Source organism: Crinia signifera, chromosome 4 (genome assembly GCF_055691185.1).
Source record: "Crinia signifera chromosome 4, ASM5569118v1, whole genome shotgun sequence".
In the NCBI taxonomy this organism is placed as follows: Eukaryota; Metazoa; Chordata; class Amphibia; order Anura; family Myobatrachidae; genus Crinia; species Crinia signifera.
Window position 1 is genome coordinate 111,607,240 of NC_139220.1, and position 15,561 is coordinate 111,622,800.

The following is a 15,561-nucleotide window of genomic DNA, read 5'->3' on the forward strand; positions in this document are numbered from 1 at the left end:
TCAGTGTGTAAGCACTAAGCGGCTTTCCCCCCAGAAATTATAGCGATCATCGCTGTCCATATACGCTGGGCATAATCGCCCAGTGTGTATGGGCCTTAACTCAATAATGTATATACCTGTTTAGTTACATTGTTAGTTATTTTATATTAATTTAGTTATTTATTCATTTTATACATATTATAAATGCAGACTTGACATTTTATTTTAGATCAGATTATTTTCCCAACATGACAGGGACAAAATGCTCTGCTCCTGGACTGCCTTGCCAGTGGCAGTTGCAGAGGTGGGACTGCACCACTGTCCAATATTCAAATAGGGGAGCCACATCTGCCAGTGAGTATCGGACTATGGTGTTTGGGGTGGCAGTTGGTGGGGTTCCCCTATCTGAATTTTGGACTGTGCTGCAGCCCGGCATATGCCACTGGTATGGATGTCCAGGAACAGAGCATTTTGTCCCTCCTGGAATGGGTCATGTTGGGAGGTATGCTATGACACAGCTCCCAACTGTCATAGTATGAAAGGCAGAAGCCAGCAACATTTCATAAACACAGACTATAAATTCTTATTTTAAACCAGATAATTTCCTACATCTCCTCCATTTAGGCTCTAGGCTACGTACCTTAATATGATGATTGAATACAGTTGTCTTTTCTCGTGGTATGTTCAATAGATTCCCAAAAAAGGTAGTCTAATCTCACACAATGCTGTCTGGCATCTGCTATGCGGCAGTGACTCAGACAAAATGGAGACAACACCTAGTGGGCTGCTTTGTGATGTCACAACTCCCAACTGTCATTTTTCAAACCCAGCCTGTAACATGGCAGGAAGTAGCTGATTGGCTAATACTCTCTCCTCTTTCAAAAGCTGTGTACACTTAAGCACAATATACATAGAGAGAAACATACATATAATACATAGCGCAGTATAGGTAATTAGCACATAGTATCCACCACGTGATGAGGAGTATTTCCAGAAGACTGATCACTGCAGTCTCTTTGTGGTATTCTCCCTATCAAATATTTAATGAATAAAAGTTAATCAGAAAATAGAAAGACTATGTATTTTCTTAGAGTAATCAACCGGTCCCCAAACCCTCTTTTGGGGGAAGTGTATCAAACCTTGGAGAAAGCTAAATTGGAGATAGATAAAGAACCAACCAATCAGTTCCTAACTTTCATTTTTGAAACACGACCAGTAAAATGGCAAAAGCTAACTGCACATGTGCCACAATGTGGAGGCGTGTGTGGGCCTTATAGGTGCCTTACTGTGGATGCACTAATATCCTGTAACAATTAGCAACACTGTATGAAGAGTGCATACAATCTCTCTCCATCTAGATTACTAGAAGTGTGGGTACTTGTGAGTTATCCGGGCTGCCGATTTTTTCATCGCGCCCGAAATCGTGGGCATCGCGTCGGTCGTGGCCGTTATAAGGAGCCGCGACGCGATGCCCGCGATTTCCCATAGACAGTAATGTTAAAAGACACGATGGACACGATTTCCGACACGATTTCCCATAGACAGTAATGTTAAAAGACGCGATGGACCCGATTTCCCATAGACAACAATGTTAAAATAAAATGACAATGTGAAATTGGCCAATATGGGCATTTCACATTGGATATGTTTGAAAAAAAAATGTTTCATGGCCCCCCACCACCGTTAACGCCACCCCGCTATTGACGCCAACCCGAAGCGTGGCGAGCGCAGCGAGCCCGCGAGGGGCGGCGGTACGCGTCCTCCGACCTTTTCATACCCCTACTATCCACTAGGGCGTGGAGTGAGAATAGAATAGTGTGGCGAGCGCAGCGAGCCACCGAGCCCGAAGCATGGCGAGCCCCGCGAGGGGACGCGGACACCTGTGAAGCCCGCAAGGGCACGCGGATACCTGTGAAGGTATCTGCGTCCGCTCGCCACGCTTCGGGCTCGGTGGCTCGCTGCGCTCGCCACACTATTCTATTCTCACTCCACGCCCTAGTGGATAGTAGGGGTATGAAAAGGTCGGAGGACGCGTACCGCTGCGCTCGCCACGCTTCGGGTTGGCGTCAATAGCGGGGTGGCGTTAACGGTGGTGGGGGGCCATGAAACATTTTTTTTTAAAACATATCCAATGTGAAATGCCCATATTGGCCAATTTCACATTGTCATTTTATTTTAACATTGCTGTCTATGGGAAATCGGGTCCATCGCGTCTTTTAACATTACTGTCTATGGGAAATCGGGTCCATCGTGTCTTTTAACATTACTGTCTATGGGAAATCGGGTCCATCGCGTCTTTTAACATTACTGTCTATGGGAAATCGGGTCCATCGTGTCTTTTAACATTACTGTCTATGGGAAATCGGGTCCATCGTGTCTTTTAACATTACTGTCTATGGGAAATCGCGGGCATCGCGTCGCGGCCCCTTCTAACGGCCACGACCGACGCGATGCCCCCGATTTCGGCTAAATCGCGGGCATCGCGTCGGTCGGGTGTCCTTAAGTTAAGGACAAAATCGGCAGCCCGGATAACTCACAAGTACCGAAGTGTGTTATATGTAATATACTGCTCAATTAAAATAAAGAAGATATCTTTGCTGTTAGTGTCTAGGTTATAGTAGTTATTACACCTAAAATACGCTCTGTTACACTGGGCCTTATTCTAGTTCACTCTTTCTGAAAAAATCCTTCTTAGATGGACAAACCATGTGCACTGCAGGGGGCAGATGTAAAATGTGCAGAGAGAATTAGATTTGGGTGAGTTAATTTTTTTCTGTGCAGGGTAAATACTGGCTGCTTTATTTGTACACTACAATATAGATCTCACTAAAACCCCACCCAAATCTAACTCTCTCTGCACAAGTAACATCTGCCCCCCTGCAGTGCACATGGTTTTGTCCATCAAAGAAGGATTTTGTCAGAAAGAGTGAACTAGAATAAGGCCCACAGACAGAGAAACGTACATGACAGATAAAAATCTGCATGAGATAGGGGGAACATATTTATACCAACCCTATTTTTGTAATACAATTAGCCTATCGATTGCATTTCAGAGAATTAAATAAATTATGGGACGTTCCAAGTTACTATCAAAATGTATATGACGGAGACTACTTAGAAAGATTTTAAGGCTTTGCACCCTACCTTGATATAGCGGTATACTAACAAATGATATAACCAGAATCAGCAGATTACACACATGAACTGAACTACTAGTGGAAGTACTTTATTACAAACAGAAATAATTACTTTGATAAGAGCTTATTGAGGACAGAGAGAATTGCAGACACCTCTAATACAGTGCACAACATTTTAATATTTTTTTACATATTTTCATTTATGTCAAATTAATGTTTATATCTCGCTGGCTTCCAGAAATGTTATAATAGTAACAATAAAAGTTACATTTTATTTGTATTTTTGTTTTCAAGTTCAATAATAATTCTAATACAACTCAATATTAGTCCTATAAGTGCCCCATAATAGGAATACTCTCTCTCTTGTTTTGTACTAGTATTTAATATTCCTGGGAGCACCTCCAAGCATACCGGCCAACAGAATTTAATTTACCAAAATAATATAATAATAGGAAATTACCTATACATGGTAAAGAGTAAGTATAGTGGTCTGTGCAGACACCCCTAAATATATATAAGAGGTCTTACTGTACAGCTTTTAACAGAACAGCCATGGCAGACATCTACCATGAGTGTAGGATGTTATGGAAACTTACATTCCCGATGCTGCTTTTAGATACAGTACTCTACAGTCTACATAATCAGTTTTAGGTAGGAACAGACATTGGTGTGATCACTACCAATGGTTACCACTACCTATCAATGGTTACTTATCAATGATCCTCCATTTTCTTTGACTGACTGGCTCGTGGGCCAATCCGAACCTCAGGGCAAGGCTTCAGTCAGGGGCGGGGTCAGGTTATACTGTGGGGTCAGGTTATACTGTGCCATCAATGGAGGAAAATCGCCTGGTTCTATACCTATAGATGTCAAAACTGTTCTATATCAGTCATAAACCATCGATGATCACAAATCAATGACCATCCCTAGTTTTAGGATACATCAAATGATATAACACTCTGCACCAGGAGAATGGGTCATAGGGTCAACTAAATGTAGGTCGACACTATTCGTCAACACAATAAAAAGGTCAACATGGCTTAGGTCGGCAGGGTCAAAAGTTTGACACAAGAAATATGATGACATGTGTTTTCACACTTTTTGTTGTCTATGTTGATATACATAAAGTAAACAAAAACACCTGGGTACTTGTGTATTATCACGGCGCCCACGTTTTCCATTGTAGGGCATTGTACGACCAAAAATCGCGTTGCATCGCATGCGATGCGATGCAACACGATTGGACCCGATTTTTAATTGTACAGGCACCCAGATGCCTGATTCCTATGTTAAATGCCCCCCAGACCTGATTTTTGATAGTCATTACCCATCAGGGTGGGTGTACAATGTTAAATGCCCCCCATTGTTAACGCCACCCCACTATCAACGCCAACCCGAAGCGTTGCGAGCGCAGCGAGCCCGCGAGGGGAGGCGGTACGCGTCCTCTGACCTTTTCATACCCCCACTATCCACATCGGCGTGGAGTTGATTTTATATAGTGTGGTGACTGGCAAACGCAGCGAGCCCGGAGCACGGCGAGCCCCGCGAGGGGACGCGGATGACTTCACATATATTCCGCGTCCCCTCGTTGGGCTCGCTGTGCTCGCCACGCTTCGGGTCTGGGGGGGCATTTAACATTGGAATAAGCCCAAATTGGGCATGATCGTGTCGCATCGCATGCCATTATACTGGCATGCAATGCGATATTAAAATTGTATACCTCAGCTCGGGGAAAGGCTGAAATCGGGTCCCATCGCATACCTTAATTAGTGGTATGCGGTGCGATGCGATGGGCGCCGTGATAATACACAAGTACCAACACCTGTATTGGAAACAAATATGAAAAACTTATGTTGACCCTTTTCATGTTGCCCTTTCCCATATTGACCGATATTATGTGTCGGCCATTTGACCACGTCAAACTCAGGTACGTTGACCTTTTTCATGTGTTGACCTATGGCATGTTGAACAATAGTGGTTGACCTATTGACTGTTAACCTATTTAATGTCAACCTGCCGACCTCATCCCCTGGGGTCGAATGTCACATGGGTCCCCGGGGACACTGTGTGTGCACAATGGGCCCTCGCCATGCTTTGGGCAAGGAGCCTCGCTACACTCAGCACACTATTATAATCTCACTCTATGTCCACTTGGATAGTAAAGTATGAACCAAGTCGACCTTTGGCAACAAAATAGTGAAAACTCATGTCAACCACGTGACCGTCAACCACAATGCAATCGCTCTCATGCTGGCACCTATCTCCCGTTACTGTTGATCTAGATGTGGGTGATTATCTTTAGGCGTCGACCTAGACGGGTTCGACTCAGCATTGTCGACCATAACATGATCAAAGTAGACATCGTAGATCTGTTGACCAGCTACGGTTCAACTTAGGTGACAGGAAATAGGTGACATCGGGACTCGCATCTAACGGCATGCTAGTGGGGCACAATTTAGACTATATAGTGCAGATCTGCACTATATAGTGTTGCCTGCCCTCTCTATCTGGCTGCCGATTTGCGCTCACACGGGAGCGCGCATTGGCAGCGCATCGGGCTCGCAAGCCCTAAAAAAACATGCAATTTAGCTTCCGATGTTCACTATATCGGGAACATCGGAAGCCAAATCTTACCATGTGTACACACTATCTGTTCTGTGCTAATTCTAATAAACAGATGTTTAACTTAAAAAAAGCCATCACTCCTATGTTGTGCACAAGAGGAACAAATCCACGTGTGGCTGTGTGGTCAGGGGGTGTGGTCGATGATCGTAGCACTGAAATGCCCCTACCCCTCTCTTCTAGTGTTATGCTGTGCACATATGATTTACTAAGGCCCCCATACACTGGCCTGATTTGTTCTAAGCACAAGTCGGATCAGTTTGCCCAGAGCCCCCTGGCAACTCCCCAGGAGGCTCACGTGCCGTTTTAACATGCAATAAATTGCATGCAATTTATTGCATGTGATTCTCCCGGGGAGCTGCTGTGGTGGCTGGGGGAGGACAGCAGGATCCGGCCAGCTTGTTGTGGTTAGGGGGGGGGGGGGGCAGGTAGCTGCTAGTGGTGGGCAGCAGGGTCTGGCCGAGCGGCGGTGGCTGGGTTGCTGGAGCTTGTAGCAGCATTTTGCCGGGTGGCAGGATGCGGCTGCTGAATATTTTGAAATGACTGGCTGGCCGTTGATTGGCTGAGAGTCATTTCAAAATATTCAGCAGCCGCATCCTGCTGCCTGGAAAAAGAGGATTTTGGTACTTACCGGTAAATCCATTTCTCTGAGATCAGCAGGGACCACTGGAATCACTTCGGGTATTAGAGCTGGGAATGCTGGGAGCTAGGCACTTCTTAATATTAATTAGGGGAAACTGGCTCCTCCCCTCTAAGACCCACAATCCCCCAGTGAGGAAATTGGCCCCCCAGAGGAAAGGGTTACAGAAAAAAACCACAAAAACATGACCATACATACAACACGCAGGCACCTGACCGGGCCGCAACAGCAACCACAACAGACAGAATCCAGCAGCCGGGCGGGTGTCCAGTGGTCCCTGCTGATCTCAGAGAAATGGATTTACCGGTAAGTACCAAAATCCTCTTTTCTCTGACATGCAGCAGGGACCACTGGAATCACTTCGGGGAGGTTCCAAAGACCAAGCCCTGGGTGGGAGAGTGCTGAGGATTCTGCAATACCAGACGACCAAAGGTCGAGGCCGAAGAGGCAAAGGTGTCGAACTGGTAAAATTTCACAAACGTGTTTTGAGACGACCAAGTGGCCGCTCTGCACAGCTGAGAGATTGAAGCCCCTCTCTCAGCGGCCCACGATGTACTCACCGATCTGGTAGAGTGCGCCGTTAAGGAGACAGGAGGCACCTGTCCCGCATGAAGATAAGCACTACGGATCGTCCACTTGATCCATCGTGCAATTGTCTGTTTAGACGCAGGCCAACCCCTGCGGAAAGCGTCAGAGCACAAATAAAGAATCCGATTTACGTATAGACCTGGTTCTATTCACATAAATCCGAAGAGCCCTGACCACGTCCAATGAGGACTGTTCCGGAGAATCTCCCTGAAACGCCGGCACCACGATAGGCTGGTTAATGTGGTATGAGGATACCACCTTCGGAAGAAACCCGGCCTGGGTGCGCAGTTCTGCTCTATCCTCGTGGAAAATTAAATACGGAGGCCTACAGGACAGAGCACTAAGCTCCGATACACGGCGAGCTGAGGCAAGGGCTAGTAAAAGCACTGTCTTCCAGCACAAGAACTTGAGTTCCACCCTGTCCAGTGGCTCAAAGGTTTCAGACCTCAAGAAAGCAGTACCAAATCCAGATCCCAAGGAGCTGTGGGAGGTACGAAGGGAGGCTGGACCCGCAGAACCCCCTGAAAAAAGGTTTGCACCTCAGGCATGAGAGCCAATCTCTTCTGAAAGAGGACGGACAAGGCTGAGACCTGGACCTTAAGAGAACCCAGTCTCAGACCGCCGTCCAACCCTCTCTGTAAGAACAACAGAAGGCGGGACAAACTGAAGACTCGGAAAGGCCAGCCCTTAGACTCGCACCAGCACGCATATGAGCGCCATATTCTGTGATAATGCGCTGCTGAGGTGGGCTTTCGGGCCCTTAACATCGTAGGAATTACTGCTCTTGGAATTCCCTTCTCCCGCAAGACCTCGGTCTCAACAGCCACGCCGTCAAATGCAGCTGTGGCAGATTCTGATGAAAGAAGGGTCCTTGCAGAAGAAGGTCCGGTCTGAGGGACAACCGAACTGGCTCGTCTGCCAGTAACTTCTGGATGTCTGAAAACCACGTTCTGCGAGGCCACCAGGGCGCTATCAGAATAGCCTGCACTGGTTCCCTCTTGAGTCTCTTCAGCACCTGGCCCAGAAGTGGAAGTGGAGGGAACAGATAGACAAAGCTGAACTCCCACGGAGTTGACAGAGCGTCTACCGCTATGGCCTGAGGGTCTCTTGTACGTGCCACGTATGCTGGTAGCTGATGGTTCCTCTGAGACGCCATCAGGTCCACCTCGGGAACTCCCCACCTGTCGGTGAGTTCCCGAAACACCTCGGGGTTGAGAGACCATTCGCCTGGATGTAGGTCCTCCCTGCTGGGAAATCGGCCTCTAGATTTTCCCGACCTGGGAGGAATACCGCCAGCAGAATTACTCCTGACCGTTCCGCCCACTGAAGGATCTTCCTTACTTCCTTCATGGCCATGCCGCTTCTCGTGCCGCTCTGCCTGTTCACGTATGCGACTGCCGTGGCATTGTCCGATCTTATCTTTACGTGCTGCCCCTGAAGGAATTCCTGGGCCTCCAGCAGAGCATTGTATATGGCTCTGATCTCTAACACATTGATGGACAAGTGACTTTCGTGAAGGTCCCACCTGCCCTGGAGACGGAGGTGAAGTACTACGGCACCCCAGCCGCGGAGGCTTGCGTCCGTCGTCAACACAATCCAGTCCTGGACTGCAAACCGACGGCCCTCTACCAAGTTCCTCCTGTGTCGCCACCACAGTAGGGAGTGTCTCGCCTCGGCCGACAAGCGGATCCTTCTGTGAAGATTCAGATGCGAGCCCGCACCCTTCCTGAGAAGATCCCACTGAAACGGTCTTGAGTGGAAACGTCCCCACGTCAGAGCTGGGAAGGCTGCCACCATCTTCCCTAAAAGCTGCGTGCACAGGTAAAGGCTGATCTTCTGTGGAAGTAAGACCCTCTGAACCAGGAGCAAGATTGCCTGGATCTTGTCCTCCGGTAGGAAGATTCTCAGAGACTCCGTGTCTAGCCAAAGACCTAGAAACAAGATCCTCCTGGATGGGACTAGAGAGGATTTCCTGAAATTCATTATCCACCCCAGGCTGGTGAGCGTCTGAGTAGTTAACCTCGCCTGACTCTCCAGTAACTCCTTCGTTGGAGCCTTGATCAGGAGATCGTCCAAATAGGGGATTATGGTCACCCCCTGACATCTGAGGTATGCGATGGCCACTGACAGAGTTTTGGTGAATACTCTGGGCGCTGACGATAATCAGAAGGGCAGAGCCCTGAACTGAAAATGATCCCGACCGATGGCAAAACGGAGAAAGGCCTGGTGAGAAATCCAAATCGGGATGTGTAGGTAAGCATCCTTGATATCCAAGGATATCATGTACTCCCCTGGTTCCAACGAAGCAATCACTGAGTGGACTGATTCCATCTTGAATGGTTGATAAGAGACTAACAGATTCAAAGGTTTCAAGTTGAGAATGGGCCTGACTGACCCATCCGGCTTGGGGACTACAAAGAGGGTTGAGTAGTACCCTGTGTTCCTCTGAGCTGCTGGAACCGGCATGATGACCTGAGCCTCCAGCAAGATCCGAATGGCCTCTAGCAGGCTCGTTCTCTTTTCCTGAGATGTTGGCAGAGCCGTTGTGAAGAATCGTACCGGAGGAGTGGAATCGAACTGAATTCGGTACCCCTCTGAAACGACCCTGCGAACCCAAGGATCCTCCGACAGGGAGAACCATTGGGTTCTGAAGGCCAACAGACGGGCACCTACCGGTAAGCTGTTGACAGAAGCTGGTAAACCGTCATGCCACCGGCTTCTGCTGGGGCTTAGGGTCCTGGACTCTTGGGGCGGCCTGAGGACGGGCCCTGGCCCGGGAACCTCTGGATGACTGGAAGCCCCTTCCTCTGCCCCGAAAGGGGCGCTGAGTCCGAAAGGACTGAAAAGCCGGACCTGCGAACTGTCGCCTAGGAGGGGGAGGAGCTGCAGACGGTAGGAAAGCCGACTTCCCCCCCCGTCGCCTGTGAGATCCATTTATCTAATTCAGGCCCGAAGAGGATGTCCCCAGAAAAGGGAAGACCCTCGACAGCCCTTTTAGATTCCGCGTCCGCCTGCCAGGAGCGTAGCCAGAGGGCTCTCCGCGCCGAAATGGCGCTTGCTGAGATTCTAGAAGAAATTAAGGAAACATCCTTAGCTGCTTCCCCTAGGAGCATAGCAGACTCCTTAATGTGTTCGGCTAGGCGGCGTAACTCATCCATAGGCATGCCGGCCTCCAACCCCTCGATGATTAACTCCGCCCACTTGACGTTAGCCCTATTTACCCAGGCCGAAACTATTGCCGGTCTGAGTTGAGTCCCTGCTGCTACATAAATGGCCTTGAGAGTCGCCTCCATCTTCCTGTCTGAAGGGTCCTTCAAGGCCGAAGCCCCAGGGACTGGCAGAGTGGTCTTCTTGGATAGCCGGGAAACTGAGGTGTCCACAGGCGGTGGAGTTTCCCATTTGCTTAGGGCGGCCGGCTCAAAGGGATACAGAGAAGGAAAACGCCTAGGAATCTGGAACCTCTTGTACTGATTTGGACAGGGAAAGACCACTGACGTCTTCTGAACCCCGCCAAACAGATCAAACTCTTGCGGCTCTGGCCTAGGATCCTCCGGTAAACGAAGCACTTCCTTTACCGCCATAATAAGAGACTCTATACCTAATGGCGTAGGCTCTTCCTCAGGAATGGCATCCTGAACCTCTTCCCATTCACCATCCTCCATTTCATGAAATGGATCCTGCTCCTCCTTTAAATCATCCTCAACAATAAGAGCCTGATAAGGCCGCTTATTGCTGGATGTGGAGGGCCTCTCTGGTCTGCTCATGGAGCTAGCTAACCCCTCCACAGACCTTGCTAGGGCTGTAGCCCAAGAAGGCTCAGCTCTGCGAGCCAGCGCCAATTCAGATGTGAGCTTGGACATAGTACCTACCAAGGTTGAGGCCCACTGGGGCGCCTGAACCCCCGCCAGTGATGCAGATTCAGCACCTGAACATGACTGACAAACAGTGGCATTTCCCTCAGCTGTGTATTGAGAAAACTTCGCTGTACAAACAGTACAAGCAAAAACCTTCTGAGAGGCTTTGGACTTGCCCGTCATGATCCCTGCTCTCCCGGTCCAATAACTGCGTGCGATACAGGACCACAGTTTCACACACACACACACACACTGAGTACAGATACACCTCTCACAAGCCAAAAACCTCAGGGTTCTGTGAGACCTGGAGGAGAATGAGCTCTGTTAACACAAAGACCTATACAGCGCAAAGCACTGTATATGTCAGCACATAACCTTTACAGAGCCTTCCAAGCTGCAGTCACCTGTAAATAGGAAAGAGTCAGCCTTACTGTGTATCTGCATAATGGCCGCGCCATGCCCGCCTCCGTTGAACAGCGTGTCCCCTCTCCCTCATACCTAGCCAGCCTGTGCAGACCTGACAGCGCACAGAGTCACCCGCTTGCTAGCGCTCCTCCGTGTAATGCCTCCGGCAACTCAGTTCTGCCGCGTGGGACCTGTAACACGAGGACGCGCCGTCCGCAAGATGGCGGCGCCTCACAACGCTGCAGGGAACAGCGCACAGCGCGGCAGACGGGGAGCAGGGGACGGCGTGTGGAAAGTGCGCTCAGCGCAGTACTCACCACCGGAGGCTTCCCAACTTCGTGACTGGCGTCCCCTTTGCTGGAGGGGCGGCAGGAACACGGAACACGTGCAGGCAGGCACCTTTAGCGAGGTCCTGACTGACGACCTGGATATCCAGGGGCGCTGAATACCCGGACCCACACCTTTCAATAGGTGGGGAAGGGATTCACAGTTAGCTACCAAGAGAAAAGTACTCTTGTAAAAAATAGAGAAAAAAAAACTAGAAAATGTGCAGGAGCAGAAAAAACTGTGACCTAACTCCCTGGCACAATTTTCTCACTGGGGGATTGTGGGTCTTAGAGGGGAGGAGCCAGTTTCCCCTAACTAATATTAAGAAGTGCCTAGCTCCCAGCATTCCCAGCTCTAATACCCGAAGTGATTCCAGTGGTCCCTGCTGCATGTCAGAGAAAATTCCGTTATAAGCTCCGGCCCCCCAGCCGCCACTTGGATAGACCCCACTGCAGGTCGTGGACTGGAGGTACATGGACCACATGACAGGATGCCACAGGGGATAACGCAATGGTGGATAGCTCCCCTGGGACACCATGCAAACTTCCTGCCCACTGTAACTTCTGTAGGGTCGACACACATTCAGGGAAGCGGCTCAGGATGATGTCTGCAGTGTCTCTCCCTCCGCCTGTACTGCGCACACATTTCTCTGTGCTGCCTGTATGTCAGGAGTCAGGCTGTCCGAGGCTGCCGGAGGGGAGGGAGCAGTAGAGGAGAGTAGCGTGGAACCGGGTCCCAGTGGCAGAAGATTAAGGAGCTTAGGAGGATGCAATGCAGAACGGGGAATAAGGCTGCAGTGAACATGATACCAGAGGTCCCCATGGGATGAATGCAGAGGTGCAGTGAGGTGAGTTGGTCCAGAGTGTCCCCTATAAGAAACCTTCTTTCACGCATAGGGGGCCAGATTAGTAGCTACTACACACCCCTGGAAGCCTAGCAATATCTCCCCTGCAGCCTAACTCTAACTATATACCACCTCCCCCGCAGCCTAACTCTAACTATACACCACCTCCCCCGCAGCCTAACTCTAACTATACACCCCCTCCCCTGCAGCCTAACTCTAACTTTACATCCCCCGTAGCCTAAATCTAACTATACACCCCCCTCCCGCAGCTTAAGTCTAACTATACACCCCTCTCCCCCGCAGTTTAACTCTAACTATATACCCTCTAGTATCCTAGCCATAACTATACACCCCCCAGTAGCCTAACCCCCTGTGGACGGGTCTATGAAATTAAAACAATGATTTACTTGGGCGTGCTGATAACCTGCAAGTTCCAGCTGTTCAGTGCTGTACGCCCTCCAGCAGTCCATGAAAATAGTGGTGCCTGGCTCTATATTGTCAATTATAGCCACCATCAAAGAGCTGGCATCGCGTCTGTGCACCATGGTGAGTAAACACTGTCCAGTTTCCCAACAAATTCCACCAAAAACACACTGCTGTGGTAATGTACGGCCGACATTCTTCGATATGTCCAGCTGTTGCTGACAGTAGTTGATCGATGTCAGCTCCTGGGCCCATGAATAGATGAAGCGCACCAAGGTGACAAAGGATAAGCGGCACCCTGGAAACCAGTGGGCCGCTCTGAGGCTCACCTTGAGCCGGCACGCTTTAACATGGCACCTCCACATACACTCCTTCACTGACAGCCGCATAGCATGCCCATTAGCGCAATTCTGCATCAGCGGAAGGAGATCATGCTGCTGGAAGAAGTTGATAGCCTCCTCCTCCGTTTTGGGTTTGCTGTGTAGCAGTCAGGTGGGTAACAAGTAAACAGTATAAACAATATAAACAGGTGGGGGAACATGTACAGTCATATAGAAAGTTATTCCGAGGGGACAACGTGTTAGATTACGTGCAAAGGGTTATGGCGCGACTAGACAGTGGGAAGAAAATTTTTAGGCTTCTGGTGGGAATAGCCCTGTAGCGTCTGCCTGATAGCAGCAGGTTAAACAAGCCATGGCCAGGATGTAGTTGGTCCTTGACTATCTTCATTTCCAGCTTTTTTGCTCTAGACAGGTACAGGTCCTGGACAGAGGGAAGGTCCGTCCCGATTATCTTCTACTTTTGGAGTCTGCAGAGTGCACTACACTATCCTGCTAAGTAGGTCCCTGAGTAGGCTGGTAAGAGGCTGTACTACCACTGTAAAAAAACGAGGTCACTAGAAAAAACAAAAAGCACTAATACTACCTGCATGGATATTTCCACCAGCGTCACTTGCAAAGACTCCTGGGGGATAGAGGAGGAGGAGGAACAGTGGCGAGTAACAGTGTTGTCTGAAGTCAACTCCGCATTAGAAGGCTCTTAAGAAAGTGTGAAATGGCGGGCGTACAGAGGTGCACTTGAGAGGGGCAGATGGTCAAGGTCATTCCACTTCTGGGCTGACAGGCAGACTAATGCTGCTCTCACACCGCAAAACCTGCTTAGACAAGGTATTTAAAACGTTTTTATAAAACGGGTCAGAGCAAGTTTAACCCCTTTCACACTGCATGTAAATACCTGGTCTAAAGCAGGTTTGCGGTGTGAAAGCAAAGAGAGACACAAACACACACACACACAGGTGACCCCAGCACGGGATGAGGCAGGACTCACAGTCAGAGGAACAACAGCTATAACAGATCAGCAGCAAACCCCGACACCTCCAGCAATGGACCTGCGCATGGTAGCAGTTAGCAACCCCGAGAACAGAGTAGTGAAAGCTGTAAAATTCACTGCCCCCCCTTCAGCCTCCTACCCCCATCCCCCACCCAAGGACCTGCACCTGATGCCGCTCTCTCCTGTGCTCCAGGAACAGTGCTGAATGCTCTGGGCAGTGCGGGTACTGCTGCTGGGAGCTCCGGGCATCTGATCCTGTGTGTGACGCTCCGGGTCGTGCCAGTCTGTACTCCGGGAGCCTGGCTGCCCGCTCTGGCACTACTCACCACGGTGCTGGACTGGCCGCTCAGCCTCGGATGTCAGGACTGCAACTGCCTACTTCTTTCCTGGCTGCTCCCAGACTAGCCGCCTGCTGTGGAAGTTCCTCCGCCCGCTGCTGCCCCTAAGTGCCTTCTCCGGCACCTGCTCCCTGAGCCCTGCTGCAGCCTGTCCCGCCCCCAGAGTATCGCACCCAGAATCATGCTGGTCTCTCGATGGTGATGGTGTCTCGGATGTCTGATCGTAGCAGGCACACCGGCTGGGACAGGGCAGACAGCCGCTCGCAGCCCAGCCTGAGCCACCCATCCCCGCTCACATCTCCCCTGCTCCCGGCAGCCAGTAGCACGAGTCCGCCATGCCATGCCCCCAGCGTGATTATTCCCTTCCCTGCCCGCTGTGGGGGGGGAATACCGTTTCAGACACCTCAAAAAAAGGGTCTGAAACGGGTAGGACCTTGCTTTTTTACCGATTCCAAAAAACGGTAAATTCACTCTGCACCTTTCAGACCGCACATATTACCGTTTTAAAACTGTTAAAAATCGGCAAAATACAGTTTTTTAGTGCGGTCTGAAAGGGGCATAAGGCACCAATGGGAGGCTAACATACAGTAGGAAAAGCTTTCAGTGCAGTTCTTGAGGGCAACTTCAAATTGCTCTAGATGCTACTCCTTACGCCCTTTCTCACCAAGCTTGCTTGTAGTTCATAATAAATATACTGTATTTAGATAAAATTTAAACACTATGATGTGGCATTTGTTAAAAAATAGAGTGTTGTGGACAACACAAGACTTTGGTAGAATACTGAAGAACATGGTTGTCTTTCCATGGATTTTTCCACACTCGACAACTCCTGCACAAAATGTAACAGTAACTGTGCTTTACCAATCTTGCTAAACACTTACCCCAATACAGGGATTAGCAAAATATACTATGTGTGGTACTGTATGTGTGGCTGAGATTATATATATATATATATATATATATATATATATATATATATATATATATATATATATACACACACACACACACACACACACACACACACACACACACACGGTATTTGCTACTTACGAAAAATATTGGCTACGCAATA